An 18,903-nucleotide genomic window follows, 5' to 3' on the forward strand; every position below is an offset into this window, starting at 1 on the left:
TCAGAAAGATATTTATTTTTCTATATCAAGAAAGAATTAATTATAAGAGGAAAAAATAAGATACAATACAAAATAAAAATTTCAAATAATGATTTAGTTAATAAATATATTTGTTTTTTTTTATTCTTAAGGAGCTACAAATATAATTTTGCAGAATTTTTTCAGAAAATTCATATACATTTTCAAAGTTCAAGATTTGCCGAAATGCCTGTTTCAAAAATATTTTGAAGATGTGATTTTTGGAATCATTTGCCATTATTAGCTTAAATTAATTTGTTTGATAACAAATGTGTTGAAATTTTTCCAGTAATCATAAGAACTTATTTTGTTTTCTTTCCACCTTTCAAGATTCCCATAAAGACTTTTTTTAATTAATCATTATCAAAATATTATAATAGTTATCAATATATCATGGAATAAAATTATTTGTTCAGAAATTTCGATTTACTAAAATGATTGTGCACAAAACTTTACAGCCAACTTTATTACGTAACTATTCCTTGAGTCTCATTTAATTTTTTCTTTTGTGAAAGATAACTGAATGCTCAACAAAACATTTTGCTGGTTTATTAGGAATAAATCTTATGCATATAAAAAGGTTAGATATCAAGGATATTTGCCCCTCCACTCAATTTTAAATACGCTATAAAAGCAGTCGCTTCTGAAAAATTCTTCTCCTTCAGCATCAGTCTCAAATTCTGTATCGTTATTTCTGTTCGTATCTACTCACAATGAAGATTGCCTCTCTATTTTTTACCTGCATGGCTTTTGTCAATTATGGAGGTATGTGTACCTTACATAATATTAAAAACTGTTATTAATCCCAATCTTAAATTTTGCTTGCAAACGTACAATTTAAGTTTTATAATTTAAACTTTGCAATAAATATTTGCAAATAGTACCACGTTACCAGATTTTAACCACATAACATATGGAAGAAAAAAAATCTTAAGTAAATCTACTGCAGTTCCCTCGAGTTTTTTTCCACAAGAATTAAATTTTTTAAACTGAATTAGGATATAATATAAATTAGAATAACGGACGTCCCTCTACTATATTTTTGAGGGATAATAACAACAACATTTTATTGTGCTAAATGAAAGTTTTATGCATCTTCACTATTTAGAGGTTAGGGTCGGTTTTCCACTCTCTGATATTCCAATAATGCAGATATCTATCGTACCGATGCTATTGGTAGTCACTCGGAAATTATTTTTGAAATAACCTTTCTTTAACTGTCTACAATCAGGGTTAATTTGAAGACATTATTTGCTAGGTTTTTTTACTAGCCTCAAGTTTTTGGCCAAAAGTATTGTGTAGCTTGTAAGTAAAGCTGTAGAGAATTGTAAAACACATGATCTCAAGATATACACACAATTATCAAATTTAGCAACTTATCATTTGCCAATTTTTAAAGACAAAATCTTTATTATTGTATCAAAAACCCCGGGAAATCTCACACTGGTAAAATCGGTCATTTTCTTAATATCACAAACTCTTAATCTTCAAATTGACTTCTAGTTGTAAAATATAAAATTTACGAATTTGAATTTTTAAATTCAAAAAATTTGATATCTCCATTTAATGCCACGCTAGCAAATTCAAATATTGTAACATGTGGAACCAAACAATTATTATTGATACACTGTTCGACTTTATCAATAAATATTAGTAATACATTGATCTCTTAAATGTACTGTATAAAATATAGAGCCTAAATTTTTATTTTCAATTTTGATTGAATGAACATTGTCAGCAAAAAACTGAAGAGATATTGACATTAAAAAGTGGAGACTAACGCAGTTTTATAAATCTTAACCTTGAAATTATCTTCTAAGTGTACAATATAAGAGTTATAAATTTAAATTTAAAATAAAAAATTTGGTTCGTCTTTATTTTTCATAAAAAAATTTTAATTATTTTGTGATTTAGAATTTCTCGTGAATTTTTATTTGTAATTTAATAAGAGTGAAAACTTTACTTTATCTATTGTTAATAAAATCACTAATTTCTCCTTATAGAGGCAGCCAATAAATTTACTAACCGAAAACAAAGTGCTCATGAAATGAGTGCCATGTAAATATAAATTCAACTAAAGGGGAAACACTCGAGATCAAATTCAAGGCCAGTTAGAAAATTTTTTAAAATCATTTCATGCTTAAAATTATTTAATTCATCCTTTCAAAACTTCGGGAATCTTTCATAATGTTTCAAAATCTGTTCAGATATTCTATTTTCGAAATTTTTAAAAAACTTTCAAATATTTTTTGAACTGATTCAAATTTTTTTACATTTTGCAATCTTGTGAAATTGTAAGATTGTGCTTTGAAATCTTCCCAAATCTTTTTCGAACTTTTATAAAATCATTCCAAATGTTTTGAGATATTTGAATACTTTTTTCATCAAATTAATTTAATATGGTTGAAGGATGAAATAAGTGCAGAAAATCTCTCTTCTTTTCAGTAAAGTTAAATATTTTCCATAAAAAAGATTGAACTTCACAAGAAATTGTATTTGAATAAAAAAAAGCAAATCTTTTGTAATTTCTAATGTACCCAGTTTGCACAAAATTTGGCGACGTCTTTGTGACATCGTTACGATATCTTTAAGACAACTTTACGATCAAATAATTTTCTAACTTTGATTCCACGTCACATTCGCCAAAAGAATTAGCTGTCTCAGTTGTGTATCTATCGTGTTTTTCAATTGTTTCTGAGTGAGGTAAAAATGGAAGTGAAGTGAAAAGGCTACATGAATGACTGCATAAATCAAAGTGCTTCTTTCCTGACTAAAAGTTATTCTGCCCGTGTACGAAACGTAAAAAATCTTTTTTTTTACAGAAGTTGCTCCTATGAATAATGGTGATAGAGAGGATCGTTCTAGAAATCAAGCTATAGTTATTTCCGAGCGTCCAGGACGAAGGCATCGCGTTTCTGATTATCCGGAAATTCATCCAGGTCATGTTATGCTTCATCCCGCTTCCTTAGTGCTCATCTTCTGACTGATAGTTATTTTTGCAGTGTACAAAAATACAATAAATCACTTTTTTACAGATATTGGAGCCTGGTCTAATCATCGTCATAGTCATCCTACTAGAATTTTGAGCCCTATGGCTAATCATCCTATTCATCCACAAAAACAGATACGGATTACAAAAGTGGTAGGTGGTCTAACTACAGATTGGCATTTACTTAATGGAGAACTCGTCCATGATTACGAAATTATATCTTGCCATGGTCCACATGGGTACGCTATTGTTGACATCATTGGTAGCGAACGCTACTATGCATGTCTTAAACCTTTTTTGTATCATAACGAGACTAAAAGCAAGGAGCATACTACTGATCCTGAAGTTTTCGTGGCTATTGTATTGAGGGAAGGTATGCATAAACTCGAAGCCGATCTTGCGCCTCGCAATGAAAGATTAGCACTCGCCTCTCGCAGACTTCTATTTCATAGCCATGACATTCGTCATCTCCTTCCTTTGCGACCTCTCGGTCGCGTTCGTTACATACTGCCGAATAATATTGAAGTTGATGGAGACTTATATGAATACCCTCCTCTATCTGTACCAAGGGTTAGTCCACAAAATACATAATACTTCAAGGTATGGTAGCATCTTTCAAAGTATTGTGCTGTATGTTAAGTGCAGTAGAGAAATCACCAACCAGGATAGTGGAGGCGGGTATTTTCTATCAAACGTATCTCTTATTTTGTAATGGCCCCTAATAAATTCATGGAAAAGAAGGATTCTAAATCTTTGATATTTTAAAATATAAATTATAAATGGATAAAATAACTAATCATTTATGTTGTTGAGGTATTAATTACAAATGCAGATATGGAAATATAAGTAGTATTAATACGTAACTGTACATTACAAGTTGGATCATAATCTGACTAAAAAGGAATGTTTGATTATCAACATGTTAACATTTTCCGGAAAGGAAATATTAGGATTTGGAAATAAATGTATTGAAAAATAATTTTAAGATAAATGAAACTGAGAGAAACACAGAGCGGCTTGCTAGCAACAGGCATCAAGGCGCAATGATTTCGTTAGAGTACAGACCCCACAAATGGAGATCTTGTCGGTAGCAATCTGCTAAGCTCTTCGCTCTTTGCCTAGGGAGCTATTAAATAGTCCTTTTTAGGACTGAAGGGCATGGCAAGTAGAATCCCCTTTCAGGAACAATAAATTGAACCATCTTGTTGTCCCGCGGGCGCTCTGATGTTCTCCAAATCACTACTAGATGGGTCTCAATTATAGAATGAGAAATGAACACCGAAATTGCTGGAGACACTGATTAGATTCCTTTTGATTAATAGGATGCTCAATAAAATTACAGTAAAGGCTCACTTCTCGGCCGATTGTCCTTGTTAGCACGGCGTCGATCAGCTCAAAATAGGATTTAGTCGCTCCGTCCGTTCAAAATTCGCTTCTGTCAAGTGGACCCTATTCCTAGTAAAAGGATGCCAGTAGAGGTCTCTAACTGATAATTTGCCTCTCGAACCGGCAATATTTATCACCCCGTCAAGCTCAAACCGGAAGGTCCTCTCGAAAGCCGTTCGCTGAAGTGAAAAAATGCAGCATAAGCTACGACAATTGGCACCTGCCCCAACGAGAACTTCTTTCAGACCCTCTACAAATTTGTTTTAAGGATGTGGTTCACCCAGATCTTCTTCAGATGCCCGGGGATAAAGAAAAAATACAAGTCCACCCGAGAAGTTTAAGGGTTCTTGAAGAAACTCTAGAAATAATACACTTTGGGACATGGAACTGAACCCTAGCAATTATTTATCGCGGCTAAGGGAGAAAACTATCTACTTCCAACTTAGAGTCAGAGACTCGCTCTAAATAAGCTTGTAGAAATGGGACGCCTAGTTGAAACACACAGAAGAATGCATGTATCTTGCAACATTTCACCAGTTATCTTCCTTAACTAATTCCTCCAAATTGGGCTACAAACTTTACTACCGAGTAACAGCCTTAAATCTTCTTATTTTCTTCCCCGTTTCATCTTTGTCAACTTCTCTCACTTAGCACACGAAATTCCAACTAATAAGAAAAATAAATAATGCAATTTGGAAGCATTTTTATCCTGCACCAGACAAATAATTCTCAATTCATGTTTTACGATTCATTAGGTTCTTAGAATTATTTTCTCCACTCCTTGGTAGCTCGAGATGTTGTAACGGAGCCGACTTTCACAAAAAATCACTACATTTTATCGGTTTTCATTCAAATAAGTAGTTTTAGGGTCGTATTCCATAACCAGTTTAACTATTTCATTATTCATTCAATTTAAGTGAAAAAGTTATCTCCTTTCATTGAAAGTAATCGTTTTTGAATGTATCTCAAAATTCAGCTCATCCATAAACAAATATATAACAAAATAACTAACGATTTAAATGAAACTCAGTTTACTGGTGATATCAATCGTACATTCAGTGAAGGCATATTGGTAGAGTGTTTTTCTGTGAAACAAGGTATTGTAAACATCCCCAGTCATTATGATATTTCTACCAAAAAACGAGTTAAATATAAATTAAGAGCAATTTAATTTATTAACAAAACAAAAGACTTTTCACCCAAGCAGTTCAAACCCAAAAATATAAATTTTCCACACGAAAAAAAGTTAATTTTTAACCAAAACGTGGAATTTTCAAGTCAAATGTTGAATTCCTTACAAAGTAGTACAACTTTTAACTGAATAGTGTAATTTTAAATGAAAATAGGTGAACCATTATCAAGAAATATAATAGTTGCTATTTCAAACAAAAAAGATTTGAATTAGAAATTAAAAGCAGTAAAATTAATTAAAAGGAAACAACGAATTTTCAATCACACTGTTAAAACTTCGATCTAAATTAATTAATTCTCAACCAACCAATTGCAAGAACCAGTTTGTGCAAAAAAGATGAAATTTATAATTAAAACGATAAATTTGCGAACCAAAAAAATAAATTTTCAACAAAATAGTTGAAATATTAAGCAAAAAAGATTTTTCATTCAATACAATTTTTAAAAAATAATACAGCTCTTAACCAAAAAATTATTTTAATTATTTGAGTTCCTTTTTAAATTCATGTATTAAATTAAATGAAAATCAATCATAAATGAAAATTTACAACCAAACAATGGATTTGCAAGTCAATCAATGGTAATAATATTATTAATATTGATCATATTTAATAATAATTTACAATGTTGAATTTTAATGTATACTTACAAATTTTGATTGAAAAATTAAATGCATGAGTGATTATTAAATTAATTAACTAAGCAGTTAGCGAAATTTGAGGTTAGAATTGGAGATTGCAATACTGTACTTTGCACGACTTTTTTAGTATAAATAATCAATTCAACGCCAAGCGCGGAACTAATAAACAATATTTTTAATATTTATTAATTTAATAATATGTTAGTGTGATGGGATTTTACTTGTCAGACTTATATTTTTATTTCCAAGCTTTTAAATGATTTTTAAATTTGTGGAACTCACACACCAACACTAACTAGTGGAGTGAGAAATGTTAGAAAAATTCCGACACATTTAAGATACTAAAGTAACTGAAATTTAAGAAATTAGGTTGCTGAAAATGAAATTCCGTAACTTTTATAATAAACTTACTAAATTTGTATTAGACTTCAGAAGCTGTTTCTGGAAATTATGTATATTTTCTTTAAATTCCTAAATGGTAACAGAAATATAAGTTATCGTGACGTAAAGAAATGCGCAGTTGCATGCGCACTCCTCGCTTCTCGAGCGCGTGCGGCTAGCAGACGAAGCATGAAGGTCAAGTAATTTTATTGGTTAGGGAAACTCTCAAGTAAAATAAATTTGAATTTTTTTTTCATTTTAATTTGAAATTAGTTTATTTCGTGTATAAAAGATGCTATGTTAAAAATGTTACAAGTTTACTGTTTTGCTCTTTGAATATTAATATGGTTAGGGAAAATGAAAAATTAGTCTGTGGGAAATTAGAGAAAATTAAAAATAAAGTTTTGCGGTAACCGCATGGTATAAAATTCTTGTTAGTAATTTGTTTACCTTGTATTTATATTTATTTGTTTGCAGTTACTTTCTCCACAATATTGCCTTTTTACTTATAATTTTTATTATTTGTTTGAAAATTCATCAATTTTGTTGAAAAGACATCCATTCTGGTTAAAAATTAAATTTTTGTGTTAAAAATTCAAATAGTTTCATAGAAAATTAAATTATTTTTTAAATATCATATTTTAAGGCTAAAAAGTCAAACAGAATCCGTTTTAGTAGAAATTTCTGGTTTTTGGCAAAACATAAAATACATTTTTAAAAAACCTTTAGTGCTTCTTTGTAACATTACAATTAATTTTTACTCAAAATTCTATACATTACTAAATATGTTTCTTTACAATTATAAGGCATTTTAATTGACGCCTGAAAATATGTGAACGCAAAAAAGAAATAGAGATTTTGAAAAAAAATTTCGGCGTCCTTATTGAATTTTTTCAAAAATTTTGATTTCAAGCGTCATTACGTTTTTTCTAAGAAATAAATCTGCCACTGGTTAGAATTTGACCAGATTTTGTAATCAATTGTATAAATTGTAATTGCGGTTTAAATTTACTAATCGGCCATTCTGTGAATTAAAAAAAAACAGTGTAGAGACTATTTTTCAGCATATTCTAAAGATCATAATTGTACAGAGCCAAAAGATTTCGACAAAATAAAAAAAAAACTACATTTGAAAGTTTGCGGTACTTTTCCTCATGTTAATTGCATGAACAACTTTAAGTGCTTTAAGGAACATGTTAATATTAAACGATTTCACTTAAATTTGGCGATAATAATTTTTTTGGTCGTTCAAAAAAAATATAAGGGTGAGACAAAGAAAAATCCAAAATCAAAAAATAAGAACCACCCTTATGTAGAACCGTCTAAAATTTTGAAAATCTAAAACAGGATTTTATTAAAATTAGCGAATGAGGAATGAATATTCATAATTGCAGTGAAACTCTTCTATAGCGCCGATTTTGGGTCTGACAGTGGTTGGGAACTAGCCCCAAAATAGCTCTCTGCGCTTCTGTTTGTTCACGCTTGAGTGATCGCCTGAGCGACAAACGCAGACTCCGCGCACCTCGCGCAACTCCTGTTACACCTACACACGGCGCGGTGTCGATTCTCGAAAGGGCTATAAAAGAGATCGCTATTAAAGGGTTTTACTGTAATTTGAAGCCCATTAATCTATTGTATATAACAAACAAGTCTGCATTTTTCTGACTTCATTAAAATAATGAGAAAGCAATTTTACCATACCTTTCCTGTTAACCTTTGAAAATTATTAGATACAATCCTAAATAAGTTAATGAATTTTCAATACGGAATTAGGTTTTTTCACTATTGAATGGGAAAATATCTTGAATTAGCAGATTAGTAATTTTGACTAATTATTGGTGGAAAAATTTTGTTTGCATACAAGAAAGCAATCAAATTAAACTAAACTCCTTCAGGTAGATAAATTCATCCTTGTTCGAGGAAAGTCATTTTTAAAAACTTTGCTATATAATTTTAATTTGTAAGATATTTTTACAATAAATATGGAGAGCACATCATTACAGGAGCTGTTCACATTTATTTTTAGACTTTTTAAAAAATATTTCTTAAGGATTCAAGCAAGAAAGTCGACATTTCCCAAAAATCAAAATCACTGGAGACTTTTTGATTGAAATATTAATCTCGGAAATGACTTTACAATAAATTTGGAATATATATATTAACAGAAACAGTCGTTTAATTTATTTTAAGGATTGCTTTAAATCATTGGTACAAAATATAAAATTCTACCTTGACTCTACTTTTCATGATTTTCTTGATTTTAAAAATTTTAATTAAAATAATAATAATATTTTTAAATTTTAGAAGGTTTGAAAAGATTCAAAACTTATATCAATCTTCAGGAGATTAAACAAATTTTAAACCAAAAAGAAGGATTCAAAAATGAAAATTTTTTAGGAAAATAAAATATTTTCTTTAGATTCATAGAAAAAATGTTAATGATTTTTATTAAGAAGACTTAACTTCAAATTAAACTTGAAAAAGATTTAAAAAAATTTTAATTGTTTTGGGAATTTGGAAGAATTTGAAGCAATATTATCTTATTTTCATAAATTTTTAAAAAATTTATGAAAAATTAGGATCATTCAAAAAAATATTTAAAACTTTTGAAAATTTGTTTAAAAAATGCGAAAAGATTAAAAACAATTGTATATAAAATTTAGATTTTTAAAGATCTAAAAACAAGATTTTGAAGCTTTTTAAGGATTTTGAAAAAGTCAAAAGTAAGCAAAATTTGTCATAATATTCTTTGGGAAATTAAGTGTTATTTTTCTTCAATTAAATGAAAAAGAATATTTCCAAAGACACAAAATATTTCAAGAGAATATTAAAAAAAGTTTCAATAAATTTCGAGATTATTTGCACAGATTTTTCAGAAATTTCAGGAAAACTTTAAATCATTTTGAAAGGTATTTGAAACTTGAGATTTTGGAATATTTTGGAATAGAAATTAAAAACAATTTATCATTATTTTATTTTATTCCTTTTGAAGAATTTAATAAATTATTTTTTTTTATTTCAAATCAGGAATCCACTGAATTATTATATCTAAAATCAATTAATGTTTTAATTTATAAAGTTAAATTGAATTTTTTTCTTGAATAAAAAAGGGGACAAAATTAATAATTATCAATAAAGTAAACATTAAGCTCATTACATCGTATTCCATACAATTTTAATTTGAGTCAACTCTTAACTTTAATATTAATCGGCTTACAGTAATCTGCATAAATTTCATGAAAATATAAAATTTTATATCGGTTTTTTATTAATTAGTTATTTTAATAATTTATATCTAAATGAAATATTCTTTATAGTCAGATACAAAATTGAAACTCAAAACTTTTTCAATTATTAATTGTAAATTTTTTAAATTAAAAACTTTCTGTTTAAAACAATAGGAAATTTTAAGTCCTAAAATTTTTAACAGTTGCAATAAAAAATCAATGAATTTAAAAAATACAGAATTAAAAATTATTATCTTTCAAGATTCACATTTTGAGGGTATGGAATTTTGATCGCTTTTTTGTCATAGGTTAATTTTTAATACTAAGAATTAAATATTGCTGAACTTGGACTGTATATAGTGAAAAATTATATTTTAAACTTTTTCTTAAATATTCAGGTGGATTTTAAAGATGCAAAATGGAATAAATATTCCGATTTAATATTTTTAATTGAAGATTTTTTATAATTCAATGTGTATAATAGAAAGTTTTATATTTTGAATTTTTGAAATTGAAGAAGTTTAAAATATAATTAATAAAATTACAGGAATTCTTTTTAGAGCTTTAGAATATTCCTTAGTTGGAAATTCAACTGTTTGGTTGAAGATTCCTGTATTTTTTGGATCAAAAATTTATTTTTTTGGTTAAAAATTCAGCACTTTTCGTAGAACATTAACATTTGGTTTAAAACGCATATTTTGTTTCTGGTGAGTCAACAGAAATATCTTCCCGATGAAAACTATTTTTCCTGGAAATTGGTTTTTTTTTATTTAAAATCTAATCTTGTTCAACATAAATATTGCATTTCTTTAATAAAACTCTTGTTCAAAATTATGCTATTTGCTAAAAAACTTACTTTCTATTAAAAACTTTCCTTCTAGTGTTAAAAAGTAAATTCAAATCATTTTAGATAAAAAATTAACTATTTTTGTTTAATTTGTCCTTTTGATTTAAAAATTCACCTTTTTATTAGAATTTCTATTGTTGGAAATTTAACCATTTTTTCAAAAAGTCATAATTTTTGGAACAAATTTTGATCTTTCTTGAATGAAAATGCAACTCTCGGATTGGAAATTCAAACCACTTTTTGAATATTTGTATTTTTGAATTTAGGATTCACCTTTTAGCAAAAATTGAATATTTCGTGGACAAAAGTGAATCTATTTATGAAAGATTCTATGTTAAATAAATTACAAAATTAAAATTCTGGTATTTGAAAATTAGTGATCAAGAAAAATAAAAAATAAGTCAAGGAAAAATCAGGAAATGTTGGAAATAAAGTTTTTCGTCACAGGGGGGATAATTAATTGAAAAATTCGTCCATATTGGTCCTATATTGATTAATAATTCAATGTAAAAAAATTCTGATCTTTCTGAACCTTTTTTTATCAATGAGAAGGCAGAATTTCTAAATTTATTATTTATTACATTTATGACATAAGTTCTAAATTATTTTCTTTTCATTTAGCATTTATTTGCCACTATTGAATTAGAAAATATCTGGAAAAATCAAATTAGTATTTTTTTACTTATCTTTAATACTTTAGTATTTTTCACAAACCTTTAATCTTATTATCAGTAAATATTTTAATTTATACAAATACAGTTTAATTTTAAAATAAATATGAATTATAAATTTAATTTGTTAACTTTTTTATTAATAGAGAAATGAACTTTTAACTGTAATGATGAAGCATAAAAAAATGTTAACCAAATAGTTGAATTTGCATGCAAGAAGATGAATTTTCTGCCAAACGAAGATATTGTTGTGTTTAGATCAATAATTTTTTTTCCAAAAAATTACAAATTTTTAACAAAATAGTTACATTTTCAACTAAACAGATAAATTTCCAACCAAGAGGATTTAATTGATATTCAAAAAAAGATTAGTTTTCGACAGGAAATGGAATACTTACATATCTAATTTAAAAAAATTAATTGTTGACAAAAAATTAATCTTGAAACACGGAAATAAAATTTTAATCAAAGAGATTATTTTTCTAAAAAACATAATTTTTAATAAACTATATTGTTCTTCAACCAAATGTTTTAATTCTTAATGGACTTTTCAACCTGATAATTAGATTTGAAATTAATATTAATATTAAATAATATTTTTAATTAATTTTGTCAACTAGAAATTTTAATATAAAAAGTTTAATTTTGTACCAAGAAGGTATAATTATTACAAAATACATACATTTTTAAAGGTAGCCTATAAAAACAATTATATGAATTAACAGTTTACTGCACTTCGGGTTGTTTTTCCGAATACTTAATCTGCTTATTTCTAATGTTATTTTTTATTATTTTAAGCTTACGCATCCTAGAAAAATATATTGAATAAAAAATTTGTACGTCTTTGAGTGAACAGTATTTGCTTATTATTTTTTTTTCTTTATTGTGTTCTTTTTCTCAAAATATAATTTTCTTATTTTCAATGTTTTACCCCAAAATTAATTTTTTTTTAATTTTAATTTTTTTTTCAAACCGACGGGTTACATCAAAAAATTATTACAGACCAATTTGTCGATTAATATTGTTTAAAAATAATTTTACTTTTGACACTTTGAAACCAAACTACAATATCTCTGTAAAATTGAAAAGAAATTAAAATTTTGTTTAAAAGGCCTCATTCACAAAATTAAATACTTTTTTGGTTTTTTTCGGGCCAAAAAATTTTTTAAATATTTTTTATTAAATTTAGAATAACTTTTGGTCTAATTATATAAAAAATAATTTGTGAGATTTGAAAGCAATATTCAGTTATTTTCACAGATTTTTCAAAAATGTTAGAAAACATTTAAATCACTTAAAAGGTATTTCAAACTGTAAATTTTGGAATATTTGGAAACAGGATTTTGAAAATTATTAAAGTTTTTAAAATGTTCAAAGACACAAAAATATATTTTTTAACATTATTGGAAAAGTTGAAAATGATGATTCAAACGTTTGAAGCCAGTTTTCTATATTTGAAAGATTTAAATTCATAAATAGACAAGATCGAAAATAAATATTAGAAGTTTTTTAAATTGTATTGATTCAAAAAAAAGATCTACTCACTTCGCTCTACTGGGAATCGAACCACAGAACTTGAAATTGCGGGTCGGGTGATTTCCTATTAAGCTATTTGAGAGATCGAAAAAAGAATTTTTTCAGAAATATATGCTATCTCAAACCAGGCGTTATCCCAAAATCAGGTTTTCACGATGGCGTCTATCTGTCTGTCCGTCCGTCCGTCCGTCCGTAAACACGATAACTCTCGAAAAAATAAACGAATCCAATTCATCTTTGGCACACTTTTTTTAGGCCCTAAAATAAAAGAGGAGTTCGTGAACCAGCCATTTTTGATAAAAATTCAGAAAGGGAGCGCATTTTGAAAATTTTTGAGACAACTTTTTTCCGAATTTGAAAATTCTATACACAGGTGTTCATAGTATTAAAAAGAACAAACAATTTATCCTAATGACTTTTTTTAATAAAAAGAAAATTCTCAGAGTTATAGCGTTTTCAAAATTTTTTTAATCAACCGAAAATCAAAATTTGAAGCCGAAAAACGCACAATATAGAAAAAAGTCAGAAAAAAAAAACATTTCTTTTTGAGAGCCCTACAAGATTATCATACTTAATTTTTGGATTTTCTTCAAAAATCGAAAATTCAAATTTTGATTGCACAAACTATGTAGGATATGAAAAAAGATGCATTAACAAAAATTGTTATCCCAAAAAGATCTACAATTTCGTTAAGAATCACTTCTTGATAGGACGCGTATTTTTTGCTTTATCCGTGAAAAATAACGTTGAAAAAAAAATAAAAAAAATGTGTGGATCGAAAAAAGAATTTTTTCAGAAATATGTGCTATCTCAAAGCAGGCGTTACAATTTTGCAACCTATTGATCAAGTTGAGCACCCGACCGGCAATCGGAAATTCTGCTGTTCGATTACTAAGAGTGAAGTGAGTAGATCTTTTCTTAAGAAAAATTTTTAATTAAAAATTTTAAAAATTTATTAATTTTTCTGAAAATGACGTTGAGTATTTTCTGTTATTTGAAGAGTTAACTTGATTGATAGGTTGATTTCTATTTTTACGTTGGTGAAAAAGATATCCTCGCTGATCGAAAGTAACAACTTCTGATGATAATACAAATTCCTTTGAAATTACTGATATCACAAATGCAACGTCTACCGTGAGATAGCGAATATTTCTAAAAAAGATTTTTCTTTTGATCTCTTATTCCGTTTTTGCACAATTAAACCATTTTCTTGAAAATTCCTCTGTTATGGATAACCAGCCCCCTGAAATCAATTTTAGATACACCCTTAATAAATGATCCAAGTAATTTCCATGTAATTCAAACACTTTCTGCACGATTTTGCCGGTGAGAAAGTACCTTATCTTTAAATAGTTTTAAATATAGGATTAGGTGTTACAAAAAATATAATTGTTATTCAAAATTAAGTATTTTACTATTATTCTGAAAATTAAAACGAACAATTTTTCCATTTATTATTCATTGGTACAGCAAGCCTTTTAAAAATAATTAGTAAATGAAATTTCCACGACTTTTAGATAAAATCGTGCTAAATTGATTTGTTGACCTGGAATGTTTTAGGGAATCGATCTCTTCGATTCAATTCAAATGTTCGCTATGTTTGAGGGAAATGATATAAGTCTCCAACAACCTCAATGGATTGCTGTGGATGATTTTGATTGGACCTAATGTAACGAACGTGCCCGAATGGTGCGGAAAGTAGTCTACGAGTTGCCTGTTCACCATGATATAGGACTTGAAGAGTGTTGAGTGCTACCCTTTGATTGCGAGGCGCAAGATCGGCTTGGCATGTTGGCCTGCCTACACTGCCTACAGTAGCCAGGTATACTAGAACCTCACCCGCTTGAATGATTTCTGAATTCGTTTGATGAGCCTCATTAGGGTAGAGGCATGCAAATAAACGATCGTTGCCTGGAAAATCCACAGTAGCGTATCCATGTGGACCATCGCAATTTTCGATATTTATATCTGGTACGAGAACTCCTTCTAGAAAATGCGAAGCTACAATCGCGCGATTTGCTACTCTTTTTATAGATATAAAGTTTCCTGGATGGTTAGCATTATTATTTCCCCTTTGAGCCATATGAGTATGACGATGTTCATTCCAAGGAGGGACAACTGCAAAAGTGAAATATGAAATTTGAGTACACTTTGAAAATAATTGTTAGTCAGAAGGTAAGCACTTTGGAAGCGAAATGAATAATTAGGATTACCTAGTGGGAGATCTTCTCTATCATTATTCCTAGCAGCGGCTGCTGTGGAAAAAAGAATCAGGAAATTTTTGAACAGTGGAAAAATACCTGTTAATCAGAAGATGAGCACTAAGGCAACGAGATAGAGCATTAGCATTACCTGGTTGGACGAATTGAATTGCAGCATTACTTCTACTACTATTAGGCACACGATCTTGACGCCTAGCAGCGACTTAGATAAACAACAAATATATGACATTTACTTAGACCAAAAAATTAACTGTTGATTCACAATATTTTCTGAATTTAAGGAATTCAATGAATTCATTTAACGCCCGGCATTTACGGATTTCTCAAATTTCATGAGATTCACGGAATTCATGCATTTTACGGAATCCAAGGAATTTATGAAATTCACAGAATTCACGGAAGTCAAAAAAATCAGGGAATCCACGAAATTCGCCCAATTTACGGAATTCACGCAATTCGTTCAATTCACCGAATTCACGCAATTTATGAATTTAAGGAATTCACGGAGTTCATGGAATTCATGGATTACATGGAATCTACAGAATTCATGGAATTTACGGAATTCAAAGAGTTCAAGAAATTTACAGAATTCATGAAATTCACAGAATTCACGGAATTCAAGAAAATGAGGGAATCCACGAAATTCGCCCAATTTACGGAATTTACGCAATTCGTTCAATTCACCGAATTCACGCAATTTATAAATTGAAGGAATTTACGGAGTTCATGGAATTCATGGAGTATATGAAATCTACACAATTCATGGAATTTGCAGAATTCAAAGAGTTCAAGAAATTCACAGAATTCGCGGAATTAAAGAAAATCAGGGAATCCACGAAATTCGCCCAATTTACAGAATTTACGCAATTCGTTCAATTCACCGAATTCACGCAATTTATGAATCGAAGGAATTTACGGAGTTCATGGAATTCATGTAGTAGATGGAATTAATGGAAAACACGAAATTCATGGATTTTAAGAAATTCATGAAATTCATGGAATTCAGGAAATGTACATAATTTAACTAATTCATTAGATTAAAGTAAATTGTGGAATTCGTGGAATTCACGAAATTTAAGGAATTCATAAAATTCAATGAATTAGTGAAATTTAATGAAATCACGGAATTCACGGAGTGTGTGGAATTCATTGAGTTCCACGAATTCCTTAAGTTCCATTAATTCCGTGAATTCCTTGAATTATATTCTGGGCCTTACATGAATATCGAGAATTCTTTTATTTCTATAAATTCTGCGAATTCCGTGAAGTCCGCGAATTGCATAAATTCCGTGAATTCCGATTGTTTTATAAATTCCGTGATTTCCTTGAGTCCCGTGAATTCCGTGATTACAATCAAAATCACGAATTTCTCAAAATCCGTAAATTCAATGAATTCCTTGAATTCCATAAATTTCATGGATTCCGTGGATTTCGAGAATGCCGTGAATTCCTCGATTAAAATTAATTCCTTGAATTCCGTCAGTTAAATTAATTTCATGAAATTCTTTAATTTAATCAATTCTGTGAATTCTTTCAATTCAATGAATTCCATGAATTCCTTCGATTCTGTGAATTTGGTGAAGTCCGTAAATGAAGCGTATTCTCTGAGCGAGCAATTTCAGGTCAAATCATTTCAAGAATTTTATTCATTGGGAGTAATATTCAAAAAATTTTAGTATTTGTCCTTTTAGTAGTTAAAAGAAAATCTAGGTACTTAAAAGAATTTACTAAATTCATAAAATTCAGAGAATTTAAATAATGCAAGGAGTTATTACAGTACAGGGCATCCTGAAAATTAAAGGGAAGGCAAAAAAATGAAAATTTAACCTTGAAAATTTCTTCAAATTAAAATTCGAAATTGTAAATTTTATGTTCTTCTTTTGAAAGTGAGATTTGAGATTAGGATTTGTAAACAAAACTAAGACATTTCATTAATCGTCATATTATATTTCCTATGCTACAGGAATATAATCCGTCACATGGTACTAGTTGGAAATATTTATTTAAAATAACTTCAAAATGCTAATTCAATTACAAATTTTAAATTGTACATTTGAAAGATTTATTCCAAATATTTATTATTTACTTTCTATTTATTTTGTAGATTTAGAACATTAAAATTCAATGTCGAGATTTATGAAAATGTAAAGCAATGCATCATTCTATATTTTTGTATTTCTATGTGTTACAAGATGTCTTTTTGGCACTGAATAACAATTTTAATTTAAACAAAATTTAATTCACCTTAAAAGCAAAACCTTACACGAAAGTTAGAAAATGAAATAATTATTGAGAAAATTTTCAAAGTGCGCAATAACATTTTTCAGTCACGTCTAAACAAATTCAACACATGCTTAATTAATATGACAATTTATGTCGCCGAAAAAAGATGTCGAACAAAAAATCTTAAAGCAATTTTTTTCAAATACGTTCGAGAAATTGAATTTTTTTTAATGATCGCAAGAAAATTCTTGTTTCTATATGTTATAGGATTTAGACATATTAACGTGGCACTAACTGATAATATTCATTACACAAATTTGGGAAATACAAATTTTAATTGTAAACCAGTGTGAATCGTCGCGGTTATCCTTATTTCTTTTATTTATTTGTTACACGATTTGGACCTTTTAACGTGGCACAGAATGGAAATAATTATTACAAATATTTTGTTATTTCAAATTTCAAGTGTAAGCCATTGTTAACTGTCGCCTTTTTCCACATTTCTTGTATCCATTTGTTACAAGATTCAAATCTTTTAACGTGGTATTTAATGGAAATAATTGTTATACAAATTTTGTAAATTCAGATTTTAATTATAAAATAGTGTTAACCATCGCAGTTACCCTTATTTCTTGTGAAAATTTGTTACAAGATTTTGATCTTTTAACGTGGCACTAAATAGAAATATTCATTATACCAATTTTATGAATTTCAATGTTAATTGTTAACCATCGCGGTAGCCCTGATTTCTTATATCAATCTGTTACAAGATTTAGATATGCTTACGTGGCACTGAATGGAAATATTAATTATTTAAAGTTTGTAAATTCAATTTTTAGTTGTAAGCCAGTGTTAGCCGACGAGGTAATCCTCATTTATTTTATCCATTTGTCACAAGATTTGGATCTTTTAACGTGGCGCTAAATTGAAAAAATCATTATAAACATTTTTTAAATTAAAATTCCAACTGTAAACCAGTGTTAACCGTCGCAGTTATCCTTATTTCTCTTAAAAATTTGTTACAAGGTTTGGATTTTTTAACCTGACACTAAACGGAAATGATTATTATACAAATGTTGTAAATTAGAATTTTAATTGTGAACCAATGTTAACCGCCGCGGTCATCCTTATTTTCTGTATCCATATGATACAAGATTTGTATCTGTTCACATAGCACTAAATGGAAATATTCATGATACCAATTTAATCAATTTTAATTTTAATTCTAAAATATCGGTGACCATTGCGGTAGTCCTTATTTCTTATATCCCTATGTTACAAGATTCCAAATGGTGTCGTGGTACTAAATGGAAATTTAAATTAAAGGAAAAAATTTGTATTACAAATTTTTAAATTTTATATATTACGCTTAGAAGACATTTTCAAGATTAAGATTTATGAATTAGCATCAATCACCAACTTTTTCGTTTCCGTATGTCACAAGATCTTGATTTGGTAACGCGGTACTAAATGTACGAGGGTGGATTGATAAGTTTCCGGCCTGACCAAGAAAAACAATGTTTTTAAGAATTTTTTTTTTTATTTCTCAACATAATCTCCTCCAAGGCTGAT

This window comes from Belonocnema kinseyi, chromosome 4 (assembly GCF_010883055.1).
Source record: "Belonocnema kinseyi isolate 2016_QV_RU_SX_M_011 chromosome 4, B_treatae_v1, whole genome shotgun sequence".
NCBI classification, from domain to species: Eukaryota; Metazoa; Arthropoda; class Insecta; order Hymenoptera; family Cynipidae; genus Belonocnema; species Belonocnema kinseyi.